Consider the following 22,338-nt stretch of genomic DNA (forward strand, 5'->3'; position numbering starts at 1 on the left):
TACTTAAATGGGTCTGTGCTGCACTGCCAGGTACTGCCATACTAATGGACAAGGCACTGGGAAAATCAGCAGCATATTAAAGTGTAACCAAAGAAATGAGCCAGAGCATGCAGCGTATAAGAGCACGTTCACACTGTGACCAGTTAACAGACAAATCCTAAAGATAGAAACAAAATAACCATATATCCTGCTGTAAGAAAATAAATAGTAATAGTACATGTAAATAACTTAGGGTACTAAATAAACACTACTTTTGATCAAAAATGAATAAAAGCCATCCCACCACGACAAGGTGAACCCAATCAGGACGGTCCTATCCTCTAGTATTAAAATCTCACCTTGTGTCAGACTACCTTAATGTAGATGGGGCAGAGCAGGACCGAGGTCCGACTGTTCGGACACCTGGCCATGGGAAGCTATAAAAGTGAAATGCCTAGCTCTAAAGAGGGGGCCACACCCGTTTGTACAAATACAAGAAACTACAGCAAAACCAAAGAAATGAGCCGGAGAATAAGTTGGTATACATGCCACATATAAGAGCATGTTTACACTGTGGCCATTTAACAGACAAAACCTAAGGTAAAAACAAAATGAACATATACCCTGATGTAAGTAAATAGTACGGTAATATTACATATAAATAACATAGGACACTTAGTAAGCTCTGTTTTTGATCACAAAAGCGTAAAAGCTATCCCACCGCGACAAGGTGCACCCAATCGGGACAGTCCTATCCTCTAGTATTAAAACCTCATCTTGTGTCAGACTACCTAAATGTAGATGGGGGCAGAGCAGTACAGGTGCCCGACAGTTCAGACACCTGGTCTTGGGATGCTATATAAATGAAATGCCTAGCTCAAAAGAGGGAGCCACACCCTTTTTTTATACAAGGTGCAAGAAACTACAGCAAAATCACAGAAATGAGCCGGAGTAGGAGTTGGTATACATGCAATGTATAAAACCCGAAGTGCCGAAGCAAGAAAGAAATACGAATATACGGCCAAAAAATTATAGAGAAAATAATAGAAAAAGTATCTTTATTGAGAAATATATATATAAATAATCATAACATCATATAAGGCTATGGTGGCACAGCATATGTCAGAAGCCATTACACATAGACAAATAAAACATACTTAAAAACAACCACCAGGTGTCACCACAGAGTACAGATATCGCATGCCTCACATATCATTTTAAACTATAGACATATCACTAAGGGTAATCATATCTGTAGACAAATAAATAGCTACCACTAGTACACCCGCATAGAGACATAAGCCTTCATAATGCATATCGATTATAGAAAGTACCAGAAGAAAGAAATGTCACATCAGAGATATGATTCACCTTGTAATGGGATCGAGACTGCACGCTGTGTGGCTCCCCGACGCGCGTTTCGGCGCTCCCGCCTTTGTCAAGGGGATGGCTATAACTGGAGACGTATCTCTCTTAAATACACCCACAGTGAGGTGGGACCTGCCGCTAATGCTGGAACTACATGATCATGTGACCGTTACCATAGTAGCGCATAGCGCTACCCACTATGCACCGCAACCCGGAAACAACCCAGAACGCTAACATTAGACTATAGGACCACATGATTGTTACTATAGCAGCACAGGACGCTACCCACCCTGCACCATGACCCGAAAGTGACGCAGAGTGCTTCACTGTATCCCAGGCAACGGACTACATCAGCGTCGCAGCAGCAAGCTGCCCAGGACACGGAGGGAGTCAGACGCCATGGACAGAGAAGCACCTGCGTACAGAGTCATCACAATGAGTGTAAAATTGTGACACAGGAACTAAGAGGTAACGCTATAGGGATTACAACATATGTCACAATGTAAGGGGGGGGGGGAGGGGAGAGAGGGAAAATAAACCATCACAATCAGCGATGACAATAACAAAAGGTCCTAATATGCCCCATTGATAGCTCAACCATATTAGCATAAAGAAAAATATTATTAAGACCTACCTTATTGGTCGCTGTATATATAAATTGCAACTAGTGCTACTAACATTTATAATTATATTGTGCATATACAACTTGTCCTATCACATTATGTAGATAATTATATATATACACTCACAGAAATATACCTCGTGATAATAAATCTATCATGACTATAACACATGGTACATACATAGAATACAAAGACCAATACAGAAAAATTATATACTGCATAGTGAAGGATCATACAAGAGATGACAACTAACAAATAGGTATCATCAGCAAGGAAATATAGGACATTATTGCATAAATAAATTGCACAGATAGATCTCTATATGGCATAGCTTCCCAACAACGATGGCATAGTGTGTAATTCTCAGGTGTCACATCCAAAAAGGAGATACGTCTCCAGTTATAGCCATCCCCTTGACAAAGGCGGGAGCGCCGAAACGCGCGTCGGGGAGCCACACAGCGTGCAGTCTCGATCCCATTACAAGGTGAATCATATCTCTGATGTGACATTTCTTTCTTCTGGTACTTTCTATAATCGATATGCATTATGAAGGCTTATGTCTCTATGCGGGTGTACTAGTGGTAGCTATTTATTTGTCTACAGATATGATTACCCTTAGTGATATGTCTATAGTTTAAAATGATATGTGAGGCATGCGATATCTGTACTCTGTGGTGACACCTGGTGGTTGTTTTTAAGTATGTTTTATTTGTCTATGTGTAATGGCTTCTGACATATGCTGTGCCACCATAGCCTTATATGATGTTATGATTATTTATATATATATTTCTCAATAAAGATACTTTTTCTATTATTTTCTCTATAATTTTTTGGCCGTATATTCGTATTTCTTTCTTGCTTCGGCACTTCGGGATATATGTTGCTTATACGAATGGCCCTAGATATATAGTCTTCTGAATTGGTTGTAATATGGAGATACTTGTTATCTTCACAATATATGTATATGGCAACCTTATATTCGGTTCTAATCTTTCTTCTAATATATGCAATGTATAAAAGCATGTTCACGCTGTGGCCATTTGACAAAACCTAAGATAGGTTTTAATACTAGAAGATAGGACAGTCCTGATTGGGTACACCATGTTGTGGTGGGATGGCTTTTTTGATCAAAAGCAGTGTTTACTAAGTAGCCTATGTTATTTATATGTACTATTCACTTACTGCAGGGTATATGTTCATTTGTTTTTATCTTATCATATTAGAAGTAGCAGCACTGAGAAAAACACTTCACAAAATCTCATTTGCATACTGAAAAGGAAATCCATAGTGTACTGCTCTGGGTAAAATCCACCCCAATTTTGCCACTCTGGAATTTCCATAGCGGATAAAGAACCAGTTATTGTTGTTGTTTTTTTGGAGGGTGGGGTTCAACCAATTAAAGGGTTGTTCCTTTCAAAAGCATTTATGGCATGTTAAGCTAGGTTCACACGGTTTTTCAGAGACTGAAAACTTGGAAGAGTTTTTCAACCAGAATGTGCTCCCTTTTTTTCTGTTTTTCAGACCTTTTTCCTGAAGGTTTTGAAGATTTTTCTTCCGCTAGGTTCATACTGAGTTTTTTTGTGGATGATTTTGAAGCAGATCTGTTCCAAAATCCTCCTCAAAAACTCTTCCTGATCAATACAATGGAAAATCCACATTGCTGTTCATAAAAGTTTTTTAAGATTTTTTTTTTCCAATGAGGTTTTAAAATCAGAGTCGGCTGCAGCAGGGGTCACGTGATGCCTAGTGAGCGGTCAGCGATAGCGCCGCTCACAGGCAAGAGTGACCACAGAAGGTATTTTCAAAAACACTTGTTTCCACAGTTTAAATCAATGGGGGCACTGTTAATAGTAGTAGACAACCTCTTTAATATTGCAGGCAGTATAAATGCTAAGTAAGCAATTCTTAGGAAAAGCAAATGCAGACCAATTCATATACCATGTAATCGAAGGATGCCGATAATGCTCCATACCCGTAGACACAAGTACTGAGGGCAATTTTTTCAATTTAGCAAAAATGCCGTACAATACTTGGGCAAAGCATGAAACAGGGCAAAATGTAACAGAGCAATGGCAAAGTACAGATAACAAATTGCTGGATGGATACAAACATTCATAAATGTAAGGGAAATAACAGCACATACTATTTCTACCTTGTATTGACTACAACATTTATTGAACGGCAACCCAGGTTTGATTTATTCATGGCACGTAGACCGTCGGCTGCTGGCTAAAAAGAGCTCAAATCTAAAGTTGATCTTCTATATATAAAATAAAGGCAAAGTAACAGAAGCATCAAAATAACATGAATTGTGATGTATAATAAACACAGAATGAAAACAAAAATATCATAAAGTCTCAAAAATGAAGGGACAAGCTGAAAGAAAAGCTCCCATAAAAAAGTATCCTTATAATATATTACAATCATATTATACAGCACTGTGTACTTACAATTGCTCATTTTGCCTTGCTACTCAGCTAATTATTCTCTTTTCCATTAGGTCTATGACATCACGTGATTAAAAACTGACTGAGTCCCTCTAAGCTCTATGTAGAAACAGGAGGTCAATTTTCCCTGTCTGACTCATGAGTCACTGCAAAAGTCTCTGGAAGGAAGAGAGAGCTGCTGGGTCAGGAGTTGAAGAGGGGAATGATTTATACAGAGAACAGAGACTTCCTGTTTCTACATCGAGCAGAGGAAAGAGAAGAATTAGCTGGGTAGAAAGGCAAAATGAGCAATTGTAAGTACACAGTGCTATATAATATGATGAATGCAATATATTAAGAGGATAAAACTTTGATGGGAGAAGTGCTTCTTTAAAATATACATATGATTATTCATGTATTCATATCGGGGCTAACCCTGCATAAAATTATTAAACTGAACGAGACAGCTGATACATGCTAGCCGCTCTATGGGCAGCATGTACCAGACACTGGCTGTATGAGCCCTGGTGGCTTCTCTCCATCTGCTGCCAATGATGGACAGGTCTTTCCCTATGCAGTGGGAAACCTATCACTCCAGGGGAGCGAGCAGGGAGAAGCCGCCGTGAACCCGCCTATCCAACTAGACTCCCCTACTGCTTGGTCCCCAGAGGCTTTTAGGGCTCGTGCACTGGACCATATAAATCGGATGAGTGCTATTCATGGTGTGGCAAGACGACTCACTCGGCTGCTTCTAGAAGTAAACACAGGACACTGTTTCTTCTGCAGGTTTATTGTAGCGGCATAAGCACCGCAGATTCAGCAAAATAAACACAGCCTTTCCGGTGTAAAGGCAAAACAAAGTATAGCACAGTCCATAAGTGAGCGAGTTCCGCCCGCTCTCGGTATCACAAGCCGTTCAGGCAAAATCCTTTTGTGGAGCTCTCTAGCTTCCACACACACCCTGGAGACTTCACTCTCTAGATCACACCAGAGAAAAAAAATAGTGCCTGAGCATTTAAGCTTGCTCAGCCAAACCCTGAGGGGAGGTAGGGTGAATGACTTCCCACCCGATCTCTATGCCATTCACACAAAACCACTCCCTTCGCAATGGTGATTACACCCCCAACATATAACTTGCTGGGGAAAAGTTGTAGGTTCAGTTCACACAGGCTAGCAGCCGTAGTGACACTTACCTCCCCTCGCATATAACACCAGTGACTCTGTCACAGTGGTTTTGAAATAAGGCTCTTGTAAACATGTTAGTTATTCTATAGAGCTGTGTACAAGTCCAATTTTTTTCTCGGGAGAGTGGTCCTTGGAAAAAAAAAATCACAGCATGCAGAATTTGCTTCCACGAATCGGATGGCGCTCGCCCATTCAAGTCTATGGGTCCATGAAAAAAACCAGATGGACCACACTCGGATGTCATGCATCCAGTGTCTAATACATGCTGCCGTGGATCGGGCAGCATGTGTTAGCTGTCAGGTTCCCTTTAATAAATTTCTCAATTCTCTGCCATAGGGTTAATATCTGATTGATTCCTTTTAGCATCATGGTATCCCATATTACCTATATTATGGTATTGTTTCATCAGAAAACCACCAATCTGAGCCTTTAAAAAGAAAAATCCCAAGATGTCCCTCACAAGTGATCAGCTGTAATTTGTGAGAAATCTTATCAGTAAGTGTTTTATACAGCACCCCCACAGGAGAAATGAAGAAGTACACTATTTTTATCTAAATTAATAGACTTTTCATGAAGTGCATGAATGTGCCCAATGAACCAGAGACATACAAACACTATATGTAACTGATGTCCACCTTGGTTGATTTAATTCAATATTCTGAATTTGAATAGGTCCTGAATGAGGGACCATCCCTCTATAAGATTTCCCTAATGAATGTAATCCACAAAATATCTAAACTTCAAATCTTGAAAGTCATCAGTGTTTTTTTGCAAAAAAAAATGTTGATTAAAAATAAACTTTCCCTAGATACACCTTTTAAAGGAATTTTTTCCAGTTTCCAATTATAATCCATTCCGTGACACAGTGTTAAGATGTGAATAGTTCTGTTATGTAGGTTAAAATGAATAAGGCAGAAATAGTAAAAGAAAAAAAAAAAGATCTAGAAACATATTTAGAGATAACGGAGATACAAAAAGTAAAAGAAGAGCACAGGGCACATCAATGGGGGATGAGAACTTCCCGCACTAGTCAAGTGAAAGGAACAGTTTGACGAAACTCAGAACAGCGTGGTGTCGCTTCGTGAGCCGAGACATGCAAGATTTTTGATCTTCTAACCTCTAAATGCATAAAATATCAGCCCTGTAAGATTGAAAATTGACTTTTTACAGTCTGGTTGTACAGTAATTTCGGTAAGTATAGCAATGTATGAAACATATTCTAAGTAATGGGAATTAAGGGCTACAAATTATCTGCCTAATGGGATGTTATCCAGAGCTGGCAGAAAGGCTAGGCAAAATTGGCAGCTGTCTAGGGAAAAAGTCTCCTTATTTGCCTAAGATGGTGCATTTCAATGTCTTCCTAACCTGATGGATTGAAGCACTGCTGTTGCTAATCAGATGACTGACAAAACCTATTTTTCTCCACTGGATGTACAGAACCAAGCAGTTAAATGGTAGTGCCCTCTAGTTGTTAATTTGTAACTTCCTGCAGCCTGACTGAAGAAGGTCATTGTGCAGGAGGGAAGCAGGTGGATATTGTAATATATATATATATATATATATATATATATATATATATACACACATATACATATACATACACACACACACACACACAGTACAGACCAAAAGTTTGCACGCACCTTCTCATTTAAAGATTTTTCTGTATTTTCATGACTATGAAAATTGTACATTCACACTGAAGGCATCAATACTATGAATTAACACATGTGGAATTATATACTTAACAAAAAAGTGTGAAACAACTGAAAATATGTCTTATATTCTAAGTTCTTCAAAGTAGCCACCTTTTGCTTTGATGACTGCTTTGCACACTCTTGGCATTCTCTTGATGAGCTTCAAGAGGTAGTCACTGGAAATGGTCTGCCAACAATCTTGAAGGAGTTCCCAGAGATGCTTAGCACTTGTTGGCCCTTTTGCCTTCACTCTGCGGTCCAGCTCACCCCAAACCATCTTGATTGGGTTCAGGTCTGGTGACTGTGGAGGCCAGGTCATCTGGCGTAGCACCCCATCACTCTCCTTCTTGGTCAAATAGTCTTCACACAGCCTGGAGGTGTGTTTGGGGTCATTGTCCTGTTGAAAAATAAATGATGGTCCAACTAAAAGCAGACCGGATGGAATAGCATGCCGCTGCAAGATGCTGTGGTAGCCATGCTGGTTCAGTATGCCTTCAATTTTGAATAAATCCCCAACAGTGTCACCAGCAAAGCACCCCCACACCATCACACCTCCTCCTCCATGCTTCACGGTGGGAACCAGGCAAGTAGAGTCCATCCGTTCACCTTTTCTGCGTCGAACAAAGACATGGTGGTTGGAACCAAAGATCTCAAATTTGGACTCATCAGACCAAAGCACAGATTTCCACTGGTCTAATGTCCATTCCTTGTGTTCTTTAGCCCAAACAAGTCTCTTCTGCTTGTTGCCTGTCCTTAGCAGTGGTTTCCTAGCAGCTATTTTACCATGAAGGCCGGCTGCACAAAGTCTCCTCTTAACAGTTGTTGAAGAGATGTGTCTGCTGCTAGAACTCTGTGTGGCATTGACCTGGTCTCTAATCTGAGCTGCTGTTAACCTGCGATTTCTGAGGCTGGTGACTCAGATAAACTTATCATCAGAAGCAGAGGTGACTCTTGGTCTTCCTTTCCTGGGGCGGTCCTCATGTGAGCCAGTTTCTTTGTAGCGCTTGATGGTTTTTGCAACTGCACTTGGGGACACTTTCAAAGTTTTCCCAATTTTTCGGACTGACTGACCTTCATTTCTTAAAGTAATGATGGCCACTCGTTTTTCTTTACATAGAATTTGTATTATGGAAAGCAGCAGATCACTCTCCAAGGCGTCTCCAGACTCTGTCACCTCTATCACATGTGCGCAGTATGAACCTGTTTTCATCTGTGAAGAGCACAGGGCGCCAGTGGCGACTTTGCCAATCCTGGTGTTCTGTGGCAAATGCAAAGCGTCCTGCACAGTGTTGGGCTGTGAGCACAACCCCCATCTGTGGACGTCGGGCCCTCATACCACCCTCATGGAGTCGGTTTCTAACCGTTTGTGCAGACACATGCACATTTGTGGCCTGCTGGAGGTCATTTTGCAGGGCTCTGGCAGTGCACCTCCTGTTCCTCCTTGCACAAAGGCGGAGGTAGCAGTCCTGCTGCGGGGTTGTTGCCCTCCTATGGCCCCCTCCACTTCTCCTGGTGTACTGGCCTGTCTCCTAGTAGCGCCTCCAGCCTCTGAACACTACGCTGACAGACACAGCAAACCTTCTTGCCACAGCTCGCATTGATGTGCCATCCTGGATGAGCTGCACTACCTGAGCAACTTCTGTGGGTTGTAGAGTCCGTCTCATGCTACCACGAGTGTGAAAGCACAACCAACATTCAAAAGTGACCAAAACATCAGCCAGAAAGCATTGGTACTGAGATGTGGTCTGTGGTCCCCACCTGCAGAACCACTCCTTTATTGAGGGTGTCTTGATAATTGCCAATAATTTCCATCTATTGTCTATTCCATTTGCACAGCATGTGAAATTGATTGTCAATCAGTGTTGCTTCCTAAGTGGACAGTTTGATTTCACAGAAGATTGATTTGGAGTTATATTCTGTTGTTTAAGTGTTCCCTTTATTTTTTGAGTAGTGTGCATATATATTAATATTATATCTACATACAGTACAGACCAAAAGTTTGGACACACCTTCTCATTTAAAGATTTTTCCGTATTTTCATGACTTTGAAAATTGTACATTCTCACTGAAGGCATCAAAACTATGAATTAACACATGTGGAATTATATACTTAACAAAAAAGTGTGAAACAACTGAAAATATGTCTTATATTCTAGGTTCTTCAAAGTAGCCACCTTTTGCTTTGATGACTGCTTTGCACACTCTTGGCATTCTCTTGATGAGCTTCAAGAGGTAGTCACCGGAAATGGTTTTCACTTCACAGGTGTGCCCTGTCAGGTTCAATAAGTGTGATTTCTTGCCTTATAAATGGGGTTGGGACCATCAGTTGTGTTTTGCAGAAGTCTGGTGGATACACAGCTGATAGTCCTACTGAATAGACTGTTAGAATTTGTATTATGGCAAGAAAAAAGCAGCTAAGTAAAGAAAAACGAGTGGCCATCATTACTTTAAGAAATGAAGGTCAGTCAGTGCGAAAAATTGGGCAAACTTTGAAAGTGTCCCCAAGTGCACTTGCAAAAACCATCAAGCGCTACAAAGAAACTGGCTCACATGAGGACCTCCCCAGGAAAGGAATACCAAGAGTCACCTCTGCTTCTGAGGATAAGTTTATCCGAGTCACCAGCCTCAGAAATCGCAGGTTAACAGCAGCTCAGATTAGAGACCAGGTCAATGCCACACAGAGTTCTAGCAGCAGACACATCTCTTCAACAACTGTTAAGAGGAGACTTTGTGCAGCAGGCCTTCATGGTAAAATAGCTGCTAGGAAACCACTGCTAAGGACAGGCAACAAGCAGAAGAGACTTGTTTGGGCTAAAGAACACAAGGAATGGACATTAGACCAGTGGAAATCTGTGCTTTGGTCTGATGAGTCCAAATTTGAGATGTTTGGTTCCAACCACCGTGTCTTTGTGCGACGCAGAAAAGGTGAACGGATGGACTCTACTTGCCTGGTTCCCCCCGTGAAGCATGGAGGAGGAGGTGTGATGGTGTGGGGGTGCTTTGCTGGTGACACTGTTGGGGATTTATTCAAAATTGAAGGCATACTGAACCAGCATGGCTACCATAGCATCTTGCAGCGGCATGCTATTCCATCTGGTTTGCGTTTAGTTGGACCATCATTTATTTTTCAACAGGACAAAGACCCCAAACACACCTCCAGGCTGTGTAAGGGCTATTTCACCAAGATGAAGAGTGATGGGGTGCTACACCAGATGACCTGGCCTCCACAGTCACCAGACCTGAACCCAATCGAGATGGTTTGGGGTGAGCTGGACCACAGAGTGAAGGTAAAAGGGCCAACAAGTGCTAAGCATCTCTGGGAACTCCTTCAAGATTGTTGGAAGACCATTTCCGGTGACTACCTCTTGAAGCTCATCAAGAGAATGCCAAGAGTGTGCAAAGCAGTCATCAAAGCAAAAGGTGGCTACTTTGAAGAACCTAGAATATAAGACATTTTCAGTTGTTCCACACTTTTTTGTTAAGTATATAATTCCACATGTGTTAATTCATAGTTTTGATGCCTTCAATGTTAATGTACAATTTTCAGTGTCATGAAAATACAGAAAAATCTTTAAATGACAAAGTCTTTCCAAACTTTTTGTCTGTACTGTATGTATGTGTGTATATGTGTAATATATATATATATATACACACATACACACACACACATACATACAGTACAGACCAAAAGTTTGGACACACCTCATTTAAAGATTTTTCTGTATTTTCATGACTTTGAAAATTATACATTCACACTGAAGGCATCAAAACTATGAATTACCACATGTGGAATTATATACTTAACAAAAAAGTGTGAAACAACTGAAAATATGTCTTATATTCTAGGTTCTTCAAAGTAGCCACCTTTTGCTTTGATGACTGCTTTGCACACTCTTGGCATTCTCTTGATGAGCTTCAAGAGGTAGTCACTGGAAATGGTCTGCCAACAATCTTGAAGGAGTTCCCAGAGATGCTTAGCACTTGTTGGCCCTTTTGCCTTCACTCTGCGGTCCAGCTCACCCCAAACCATCTTGATTGGGTTCAGGTCTGGTGACTGTGGAGGCCAGGTCATCTGGCGTAGCACCCCATCACTCTCCTTCTTGGTCAAATAGTCTTCACACAGCCTGGAGGTGTGTTTGGGGTCATTGTCCTGTTGAAAAATAAATGATGGTCCAACTAAAAGCAGACCGGATGGAATAGCATGCCGCTGCAAGATGCTGTGGTAGCCATGCTGGTTCAGTATGCCTTCAATTTTGAATAAATCCCCAACAGTGTCACCAGCAAAGCACCCCCACACCATCACACCTCCTCCTCCATGCTTCACGGTGGGAACCAGGCAAGTAGAGTCCATCCGTTCACCTTTTCTGCGTCGAACAAAGACATGGTGGTTGGAACCAAAGATCTCAAATTTGGACTCATCAGACCAAAGCACAGATTTCCACTGGTCTAATGTCCATTCCTTGTGTTCTTTAGCCCAAACAAGTCTCTTCTGCTTGTTGCCTGTCCTTAGCAGTGGTTTCCTAGCAGCTATTTTACCATGAAGGCCGGCTGCACAAAGTCTCCTCTTAACAGTTGTTGAAGAGATGTGTCTGCTGCTAGAACTCTGTGTGGCATTGACCTGGTCTCTAATCTGAGCTGCTGTTAACCTGCGATTTCTGAGGCTGGTGACTCAGATAAACTTATCATCAGAAGCAGAGGTGACTCTTGGTCTTCCTTTCCTGGGGCGGTCCTCATGTGAGCCAGTTTCTTTGTAGCGCTTGATGGTTTTTGCAACTGCACTTGGGGACACTTTCAAAGTTTTCCCAATTTTTCGGACTGACTGACCTTCATTTCTTAAAGTAATGATGGCCACTCGTTTTTCTTTACATAGAATTTGTATTATGGAAAGAAAAAAGCAGCTAACAGTCACATGGAGGGCTGTGCGGCACTCCAAAGAAATGCCACCCCACACCATTACTGACCCACTGCCAAACTGGTCATGCTGAAGGATGTTGCAGGCAGCAGATCACTCTCCACGGCGTCTCCAGACTCTGTCACCTCTATCACATGTGCGCAGTATGAACCTGTTTTCATCTGTGAAGAGCACAGGGCGCCAGTGGCGACTTTGCCAATCCTGGTGTTCTGTGGCAAATGCAAAGCGTCCTGCACAGTGTTGGGCTGTGAGCACAACCCCCATCTGTGGACGTCGGGCCCTCATACCACCCACATGGAGTCGGTTTCTAACCGTTTGTGCAGACACATGCACATTTGTGGCCTGCTGGAGGTCATTTTGCAGGGCTCTGGCAGTGCACCTCCTGTTCCTCCTTGCACAAAGGCGGAGGTAGCAGTCCTGCTGCGGGGTTGTTGCCCTCCTATGGCCCCCTCCACTTCTCCTGGTGTACTGGCCTGTCTCCTAGTAGCGCCTCCAGCCTCTGAACACTACGCTGACAGACACAGCAAACCTTCTTGCCACAGCTCGCATTGATGTGCCATCCTGGATGAGCTGCACTACCTGAGCAACTTCTGTGGGTTGTAGAGTCCGTCTCATGCTACCACGAGTGTGAAAGCACAACCAACATTCAAAAGTGACCAAAACATCAGCCAGAAAGCATTGGTACTGAGATGTGGTCTGTGGTCCCCACCTGCAGAACCACTCCTTTATTGAGGGTGTCTTGATAATTGCCAATAATTTCCATCTATTGTCTATTCCATTTGCACAGCATGTGAAATTGATTGTCAATCAGTGTTGCTTCCTAAGTGGACAGTTTGATTTCACAGAAGATTGATTTGGAGTTATATTCTGTTGTTTAAGTGTTCCCTTTATTTTTTGAGCAGTGTGCATATATATATATATATATATATATATATATATATTTATATTATATCTACATACAGTACAGACCAAAAGTTTGGACACACCTTCTCATTTAAAGATTTTTCCGTATTTTCATGACTTTGAAAATTGTACATTCTCACTGAAGGCATCAAAACTATGAATTAACACATGTGGAATTATATACTTAACAAAAAAGTGTGAAACAACTGAAAATATGTCTTATATTCTAGGTTCTTCAAAGTAGCCACCTTTTGCTTTGATGACTGCTTTGCACACTCTTGGCATTCTCTTGATGAGCTTCAAGAGGTAGTCACCGGAAATGGTTTTCACTTCACAGGTGTGCCCTGTCAGGTTCAATAAGTGTGATTTCTTGCCTTATAAATGGGGTTGGGACCATCAGTTGTGTTTTGCAGAAGTCTGGTGGATACACAGCTGATAGTCCTACTGAATAGACTGTTAGAATTTGTATTATGGCAAGAAAAAAGCAGCTAAGTAAAGAAAAACGAGTGGCCATCATTACTTTAAGAAATGAAGGTCAGTCAGTGCGAAAAATTGGGCAAACTTTGAAAGTGTCCCCAAGTGCACTTGCAAAAACCATCAAGCGCTACAAAGAAACTGGCTCACATGAGGACCTCCCCAGGAAAGGAATACCAAGAGTCACCTCTGCTTCTGAGGATAAGTTTATCCGAGTCACCAGCCTCAGAAATCGCAGGTTAACAGCAGCTCAGATTAGAGACCAGGTCAATGCCACACAGAGTTCTAGCAGCAGACACATCTCTTCAACAACTGTTAAGAGGAGACTTTGTGCAGCAGGCCTTCATGGTAAAATAGCTGCTAGGAAACCACTGCTAAGGACAGGCAACAAGCAGAAGAGACTTGTTTGGGCTAAAGAACACAAGGAATGGACATTAGACCAGTGGAAATCTGTGCTTTGGTCTGATGAGTCCAAATTTGAGATGTTTGGTTCCAACCACCGTGTCTTTGTGCGACGCAGAAAAGGTGAACGGATGGACTCTACTTGCCTGGTTCCCCCCGTGAAGCATGGAGGAGGAGGTGTGATGGTGTGGGGGTGCTTTGCTGGTGACACTGTTGGGGATTTATTCAAAATTGAAGGCATACTGAACCAGCATGGCTACCATAGCATCTTGCAGCGGCATGCTATTCCATCTGGTTTGCGTTTAGTTGGACCATCATTTATTTTTCAACAGGACAAAGACCCCAAACACACCTCCAGGCTGTGTAAGGGCTATTTCACCAAGATGAAGAGTGATGGGGTGCTACACCAGATGACCTGGCCTCCACAGTCACCAGACCTGAACCCAATCGAGATGGTTTGGGGTGAGCTGGACCACAGAGTGAAGGTAAAAGGGCCAACAAGTGCTAAGCATCTCTGGGAACTCCTTTAAGATTGTTGGAAGACCATTTCCGGTGACTACCTCTTGAAGCTCATCAAGAGAATGCCAAGAGTGTGCAAAGCAGTCATCAAAGCAAAAGGTGGCTACTTTGAAGAACCTAGAATATAAGACATTTTCAGTTGTTCCACACTTTTTTGTTAAGTATATAATTCCACATGTGTTAATTCATAGTTTTGATGCCTTCAGTGTTAATGTACAATTTTCAGTGTCATGAAAATACAGAAAAATCTTTAAATGACAAAGTCTTTCCAAACTTTTTGTCTGTACTGTATGTATGTGTGTATATGTGTAATATATATATATATATATACACACATACACACACATACATACAGTACAGACCAAAAGTTTGGACACACCTCATTTAAAGATTTTTCTGTATTTTCATGACTTTGAAAATTATACATTCACACTGAAGGCATCAAAACTATGAATTACCACATGTGGAATTATATACTTAACAAAAAAGTGTGAAACAACTGAAAATATGTCTTATATTCTAGGTTCTTCAAAGTAGCCACCTTTTGCTTTGATGACTGCTTTGCACACTCTTGGCATTCTCTTGATGAGCTTCAAGAGGTAGTCACTGGAAATGGTCTGCCAACAATCTTGAAGGAGTTCCCAGAGATGCTTAGCACTTGTTGGCCCTTTTGCCTTCACTCTGCGGTCCAGCTCACCCCAAACCATCTCGGTCGGGTACATTTTTTAATCATACTTATTGGGCTTTTTTTCTGTAATTTTTCGCGCGGCCAATTTTTGCACATTTTTTTTTCAGCATTTTATTCTGTTATTTTTCAGACTTTTTAATTTTATTAAGCATTGTAGAAAATTCTAGTATTTTGTTAGGAAGAAATGCTAAAAAATGTGAAAATTTTTTTTACTTCTTTTAAATGTAGAAGATAGAAGAGCAATATAGAAGAAGCTCAAACATATGAGCAGCAATCGTTTTTACATAGAAATTAATATGCATATGTTCATTCTTTTTTTTTGCTTTTTCCTCTAAAAAAAGCATACTGCTTTTTTCTGCATGTTTTTTACTTTTTTATTGTATTTTCCTTTTTTTCATATGTTTTTGGTGGGGATTTAATGCAGAATATTTAATGTGTTTTTTAGAGCAGAAAAACTGTGCTTCCTCCCTTTAAAGCATAACTGCAATTTTTACATACACTGTTTTTTAATCTCCCCATAGAAAACAATAAGAATAAAACAAAAACAAAAAAATATCTCCGTAGGATCTATAAAAGCAAATAAAGCACTAAATAAATAAATAAATAAAAATATCCTATTTAATATTTAAAAAAAATAAAACCAAAAGAAAGAAAAAACTGTTTTATGATGGAAATTTGCTCTAAATACTTGTACTTTCACGTCTGTCAAAAAGAAAAATAACATCAATAGCAAAAAATAAAAAATGAGAATTTCTTTGCAGCTGCATTTCCCTGGTTACTAAGTAGCACTTAGTAGATGTAAATTAACTTACAACAAGAAGCAAGAAAATCAGATAGGGTTTAGGTGAGGTGACAGAATAAAGAAAAACATGCATTTATACCAATTATTTGTCATTCACCGAAATGGAACGAGACTAATATTGTCTTAAGTGCTTGAGAAACGGAAAATGACTATAAGTACAGCGCATTACCGAATGCATTTAAGGTCAAGATACAATGCTGATGTCAATCCATCCTGTGTGTGGCGAATTCTTCGTACTATAGTCACATATTCAGACTTATTCCTAGTTTGTGCAAAAATAGCCTGAACCTATAGTAATGTACTGAAATGGGTAAAAACTGCAGAAAAATTTGACAGAAGCCGACAGGTACAGTAGTGTTCAAAATAATAGCAGTGTGTTCAAAAACATGAGTTAAGCACACAATCTTTATACTAGTTGTTATTTCCATGCATTGGGAACATTGCACTTTTTTTTATTTTACACATGAAAAGAAATGTAGATACTTTCTGTACAGTAGCTAAAAATTAACAAAAAATGAACATTGGGCTATTCTAAAAAACAGCAGTGTCTGCATTTGTCTGTACAAACTCACAATATGTACTCTCTTTTTTTGAGGATTTGGCATTCCTGTGAGTCACTAACCTAATATTTAGTTGTATTACCAGTGTATTTTAGAACTGCTTCACATCTATGTTGCATAGAGTCAACCAACTTCTGGCACCTGTCAACTGTTATTCCAGCCCAGGATGCTTGGACTACAAACCACAATTTTTTGCCATTTGTTGGCTTTGCCTCAGAAACGGCATTTTTGATGTCACCTCACAAGTGTTCTTTCGGATTAAAGGTCCAGGGATTGGGCTGACCACTCCATAGCCTCAATTTTGTTGGACTGGAACCAAGATTTTGCTCATTTACTGGTGTGTTTAGGGTATTTGTCTTGTTGAAGCACCCATTTCAAGGGCATATCCTCTTCAGCGTAAGGCAACAGTACCTCTTCAAGCATTTTAATATATACAAACTGGTCCATGATCCCTGATATGCGGTAAATAGGTCTAGCACCATAGTAAGAAAAACATGGCCATATCATGATGCTTGCCCCACCATGCCTGTCTTCAGAGTGTACTGTGGCTTCAATGTAGAGTTTGGGGGTCGTCTGACGAACTCTCTGCGGCCCTTGGACCCAAAAAGAACAATTTTACTTTTATCAGTCCAAAAAATATGTTTCTCCATTTCTTTTTAGGCCAGTTGTTTTCTTTTGAAAATTGTATCCCCTTCAGTACATGTCTTTTTTAACAATGGGATTTTGCAGAGACTTCTTGCTAAGAGATTAGCTTCACACAGGCGTCTGCTAAGTGTCACAGTACTCACAGGTAACCTGAGACTGTCTTTGATCATCCTGCAGCTGATCATTGGCTGAGCCTTTGCCATTCTGGCTATTCTTCGATCCATTCGAATGGTAGTCTTCCGTTTTATTCCACATCTCTCTGGTTTTGCTTTCCATTTTAAAGCATTGGAGATCATTTTAGCTGAACAGCCTGTCATTGTCTGCACTTCTTTATACATTTTACCCTCTCCAATCAACTTTTTAATCAAAGTACGCTGTTCTTCTGAACAATGTCTAGAACGACCCATATTTCTCAGGCTTTCAAGGAGAAATGCATGTACAACGTGTGCTGGCTTCACCCTTAAATAAGGGCCACCTGATTCACATCAGTTTCTTCACAAAATGATTGACCCCACTAATTGAACTCCACACTGCTATTATTTTGAACAAACCCCCTTACAATTAATTATTCAAATACACAGACTTAAAAAACATGTGGATCTTGAATGCGGAGTCTGTTGGTTTTCTTAGAGCCTACCGAAACAACTGGTAAATTGTTTGACATATGGTAATATAATTTATACCAGAAACAGTGATTAATCTGGTAAGTCATATTGGTCTGCTATTATTTTGAACACTACTGTAAGGCATTTAGTGGTTTTGAAAATTTGCAGAATAACCAAAAAACCGCACATTGTACCTGCGGTCATATATCTGCAATCTAGTTCTTGCTAATGTGCATTCAGTAGAGTAGCAAGAAGGGACATATGGAAGAAATCCTGAGTGCAGAATCAGACTACATTACTTTTTATTTTGTAGTCTGTAACTATGGAGATACATAGATCTTCATAGGAGCTGCATACACAAAAGGATAGGATATTTTAAAATCAGGATTATTTGCAAAGCTGCATTGGAACTATTAAAAGGAGTTTTCCAGGACTGTATAATATTTTACTATCTGCCTAAGAACTAACAGGCAGTTAATTTTTAACTACCTGCCTGTTGTGTCCAGCGCCGATCTCTGCTAGCACAAAGCGGTCACAGACCCCTTTTGCCAGTGATTCAGCAGCTTCCGCTGACATCACATCACCAGAGCAGCAGCTTCTCTTCCACTCTGCTCTGTTATCGGGGTCTCTGCTGACATCATGCTGATTGAGAGTCGGCTCCCCACTGCCTTGCTGCAGAGAGCCAGCAAACAATCAGCATGATGTCGGCAGTTATGCCTCATTGACAGAGCAGAATGGAAGAAGAGCTGCTATGTTAATGTGAAGCAGCCGAGTCACTGTCAGAACGTATTCCATGTCTTCAAAATTGGAGAACGGATTCAGTCTGCTGATGTGGTGGCATCTCAGGAGCATGCTTGCTCCCGTGCAAGGTAAGTGCTGCGATGTGTAGTCTCCTGCTTTCTGGCATCGCACTGTGGCACAGCAGTAAGGGCTCACTGTGATGTCAGTTTTTCGTTTTCAAGTTCTATCCATGTTTTTCACAGATAGAACTCATACCTAATATAGTCCATGGGGCTGTCCACATATCTGAGTATTTTTTCAGACCGAGGGGTCAACACAAAATCATGGAGATATGTCTGATCTTGATCCGATTCTCGATACAAGTCTATGGGTCCATGAAAAAAATTGGAGAGCACTCGGATGCCATTCATGTGCTGTCCATTTTTCATGGACTGTTTGATAGGAGAAGCTTGAGAAACCTCCATTATTTTTCTTTTCTTTGAAGAAAAAAATTTATGAAACTCGGACCACACTCTGTTGGTAAAAACTGACACTGACCAAAGTTCGAGGAAACTCTGATCAAAAACACTGATGAAACGGGGACCGTTTTTTACATACGAGAGAAATCACTGACGTGTGAATGAGGCCTAAGAGAAGAGTGCTAGATAAGCAGAAGATCTCACTCATAGTGTGATATTAAAGTACAGGAGACAGCATTACCTCGCTCAGGAGAAGGTATGCTCCTGAAGTGTCGCTGATTTTAGGCCATGTTCCCACCTTCAGTATTTGGTCAGTATTTTATATTAGCATTTGTAAGCTAAAACCAGGAGTGGAACAATCAGAGGAAAAGAATAATAGAAACACGTCACCACTTCTGTATTTATCACCCACTGCTGGTTTTGGCTTACAAATACGTATTGTAAAATACTGACCAAATACTGATCATGTAAGCATGGCCTAACAGAAAGAATACAAACTCCAATAGAGTTCAGATGTTGTACAACAACAAGAAAAGCCTGAAGAAAACTTGTTAGTTTGGAGGCCACTTTGATCATATTTTTAAACCAGAAAGAAACCAAATTTCCTAATAAAGTGAATTACAAACGTTCATGACATTTCATGCTGGATACAATAAAAAAAGGTTTAGTTACTCTTTAAGCTTTTGTAAGGACATGGACATACTGCCCATGTTCCCCCTAGAAGACACATATATTGTCACAGTGTTTCAATGAGTAATGTGTATTGTGATGGGGGTTATTGGTAATAGTGTTGTGTTCTGCCTGACAATAGGGAGAGTTAGAGTTAATGTTCGGGACCTGCCCATAGTGGCAGGGGTAAGGTGAAGGCACAGAGACCGTTTCCTGTCAGGACATCACACAGGGCCCAGGGTACGTCAGTAGCAGACCTAAGGTCTGGACAGAAATCAATGCCGCATGACATGGGTGTCCCGAAGTGAAAGGAGACCAAGACAGTCGTTAGCGTGACCCGGAGTAAAGAGAAAAGCTGACAGAAGGACAGAGTGGTCAACCGGAGATGGGTCCTGGGAGAGGACGCCTAACAGTATGGCAATACTCCGTATTGTGAAGAAAACATTTATCAAGCTGTGTACCTGCAATCGACTGCATATAAGTAACCGTTCAGTAAAAAGTTTATTTTTAACTGGTGGCCACCCTCTTTCAACTTTTCAACATCTGGTCCTGGCCAACCAAAGTCATTGGTAATATGCACCCTGCAAGGGCGTAGCGCCCCCTTACACTAAGCCCGCACACCCAGTCATAACACCCTCGTGCATGTAACATGTTGGGGTGTAAGAGATGGGTACCTCACCCATGGCTGCCGCAAATTTCGTCAAATTTTGTCATAGTTTTCATCCAGAGCAGCTTAATGGGGGGCAACGCCTTCACAATGCTGACCGGGTCTGACTTGACACACCTAGCAAACAGATTTTTGGAGGGGACGCAGCTGCCAGTTAGGTATTTACCCAACAATCGCCATTCATAAAAAAATGAGTTCCCATGTTAGGCCTCATTCAGACATTTGATTTTTTTTCGCGTACAAGAAAATTGGATCTATTATTTTGATCAGATTTTGATCAGAGTGTGGTCCGAGTGTCATCCATTTTTCTTGTATTGAAAAAAAAAAATTCTCCACATTCTCTATTCTGACAGTCTGTGAAAATTGGACCGCATTCGGATTAAATTTTTGCTGATTTTTTTGGAGAAAAAAACTAATATTATTAAACAGGTACTATAGACAAATGACATATAGTCCACAGCAAAAACACACCAATAAAAGGTGCAAAACCTGCTTTTTTTTTTTAAGCAGCTTCTTTATTGTCAAGAGAGCATTTTTTGCTTGCAGAAAAAAAAAACGGCAGCAAAAAAAATGCAGCGTATGAACAAAGCCTAAGAGGTGTCTTGCAATTTTGCTAAATTCTGAACTGGAAGAACTCAAGATGTTATAAAAAACTAAGCAATGCAATTCTCTTTTTTTTCTTTCAATGCTTCCATGCTGTGTGGGGAAGATATCTGTGGAGTTATCACGCTTGATTCCAAGTGTCATGGTCTGTAGGATTAGTGACAACAAACTGCGCTTCTCCCGACCATAACATGGAGGAGTATTAGCGGTAGATTTTGCTGGGTTAAGTGGTTATTTTGTAGAATGACATGGAAATGTCACATCCATCAGTCACCAATTCAAAGTCTCCGACTGATTACTCTGATTCAGAAGCGTGTACAGCTGCGAAGTGAAACATCCCCTGCCAAGGCAATTAAAGAGCAGCTAAACTAAAGGCAAAAAGAAACAAAAAAAAGGTTTCAGGCAAAAATACGAGATATATTTATACATGAATTATTATTCTTTTAGATCTGTTGTCCAGGGTCATTGATCATTAGGATTTAGGAAGAATAATACTTGTGCCCGTATCAGAAAATTGGGTGCATCCAAAACTTTACGCAGATGTTTCCAGTATAATTGTCCCAACTGTATTAGGCTACGTTCCCACAATGAGTTTTTGGTGAGGTTTTTTATGTTGCAGATTTTCTGCACCCACTAAGTAAAATAAGTTACTTGCATTTTTTTGAAAATACGCAGAATAAAAAAAACTCATCATGGGAACAAAGCCACTTCAGGAAAAAGCCGGTTTTAAATTTATTGAAGCAGCTCCGTTGGCATTTGTGCACTCATTTTCGCAGTGGCTCGGCCACCAGCATCTTTTGTCTATGTCTTCTATTATACAAAGCAGGCCGCTTTCAAGTCACCTGAAGAATGAGCATGTTGCTTCTTTTAATCATTACAGGGTTTCTGAACCCTGAAGTGGTTAAAAGAAGTAACAAAATACTGAACATGTGCACAGCAATGTCATTTTGACATTACTGTGCATTATGTTCATTTTCTGGTGGCGATTTTTCTGCACTTTTGCATGTAAATGATGTTGTGTGCACCTAAGCAGTTCTGCTCGGAAACTCTTTATGCATATAGACCTTCTGGGGATGCCAGCAGGTAGGAGGAGGTTTGCAGAGCTCCGGTCCAGCAGCCACAGACTACCAATGTGACTGCTGGACCAGAGTCCTGCCAATCTTTTTGCTGAACTCTACTATTATTATTATCATTAAACGGCATTCAGCTCGATCTCAAGCCATGGCGACTTCATGGATGAATGCTCAGCAGGAAGATCAATCTTGTGCAAGCCTAGATAGATCCACCAGGGTATTCTCCGTCATTATCTTGATAGAATCAAGTCATCGGGTTGCTGGTCTTCCTTTTCACCTTGTTCCTTCTATTCTTCCTACCATGATGTCCTTTTCCAGTTCTTTCTTCGGATGATGTGT

At 40.8% G+C, this 22,338-nt stretch overlaps 1 protein-coding gene across 7 annotated transcripts in view; it reads right to left on the reverse strand.

Annotated features, from left to right (window-relative positions):
- Positions 1-22,338, reverse strand: part of ERC2 (ELKS/RAB6-interacting/CAST family member 2) — a 1,561,275-nt gene that overhangs the window by 1,481,695 nt on the left and 57,242 nt on the right. The window lies entirely within an intron of this gene.

The sequence above is a fragment of the Phyllobates terribilis genome, unplaced genomic scaffold, assembly GCF_046119375.1.
Source record: "Phyllobates terribilis strain yellow unplaced genomic scaffold, ASM4611937v1 Scaffold_8__6_contigs__length_399053987, whole genome shotgun sequence".
NCBI lineage: Eukaryota > Metazoa > Chordata > Amphibia > Anura > Dendrobatidae > Phyllobates > Phyllobates terribilis.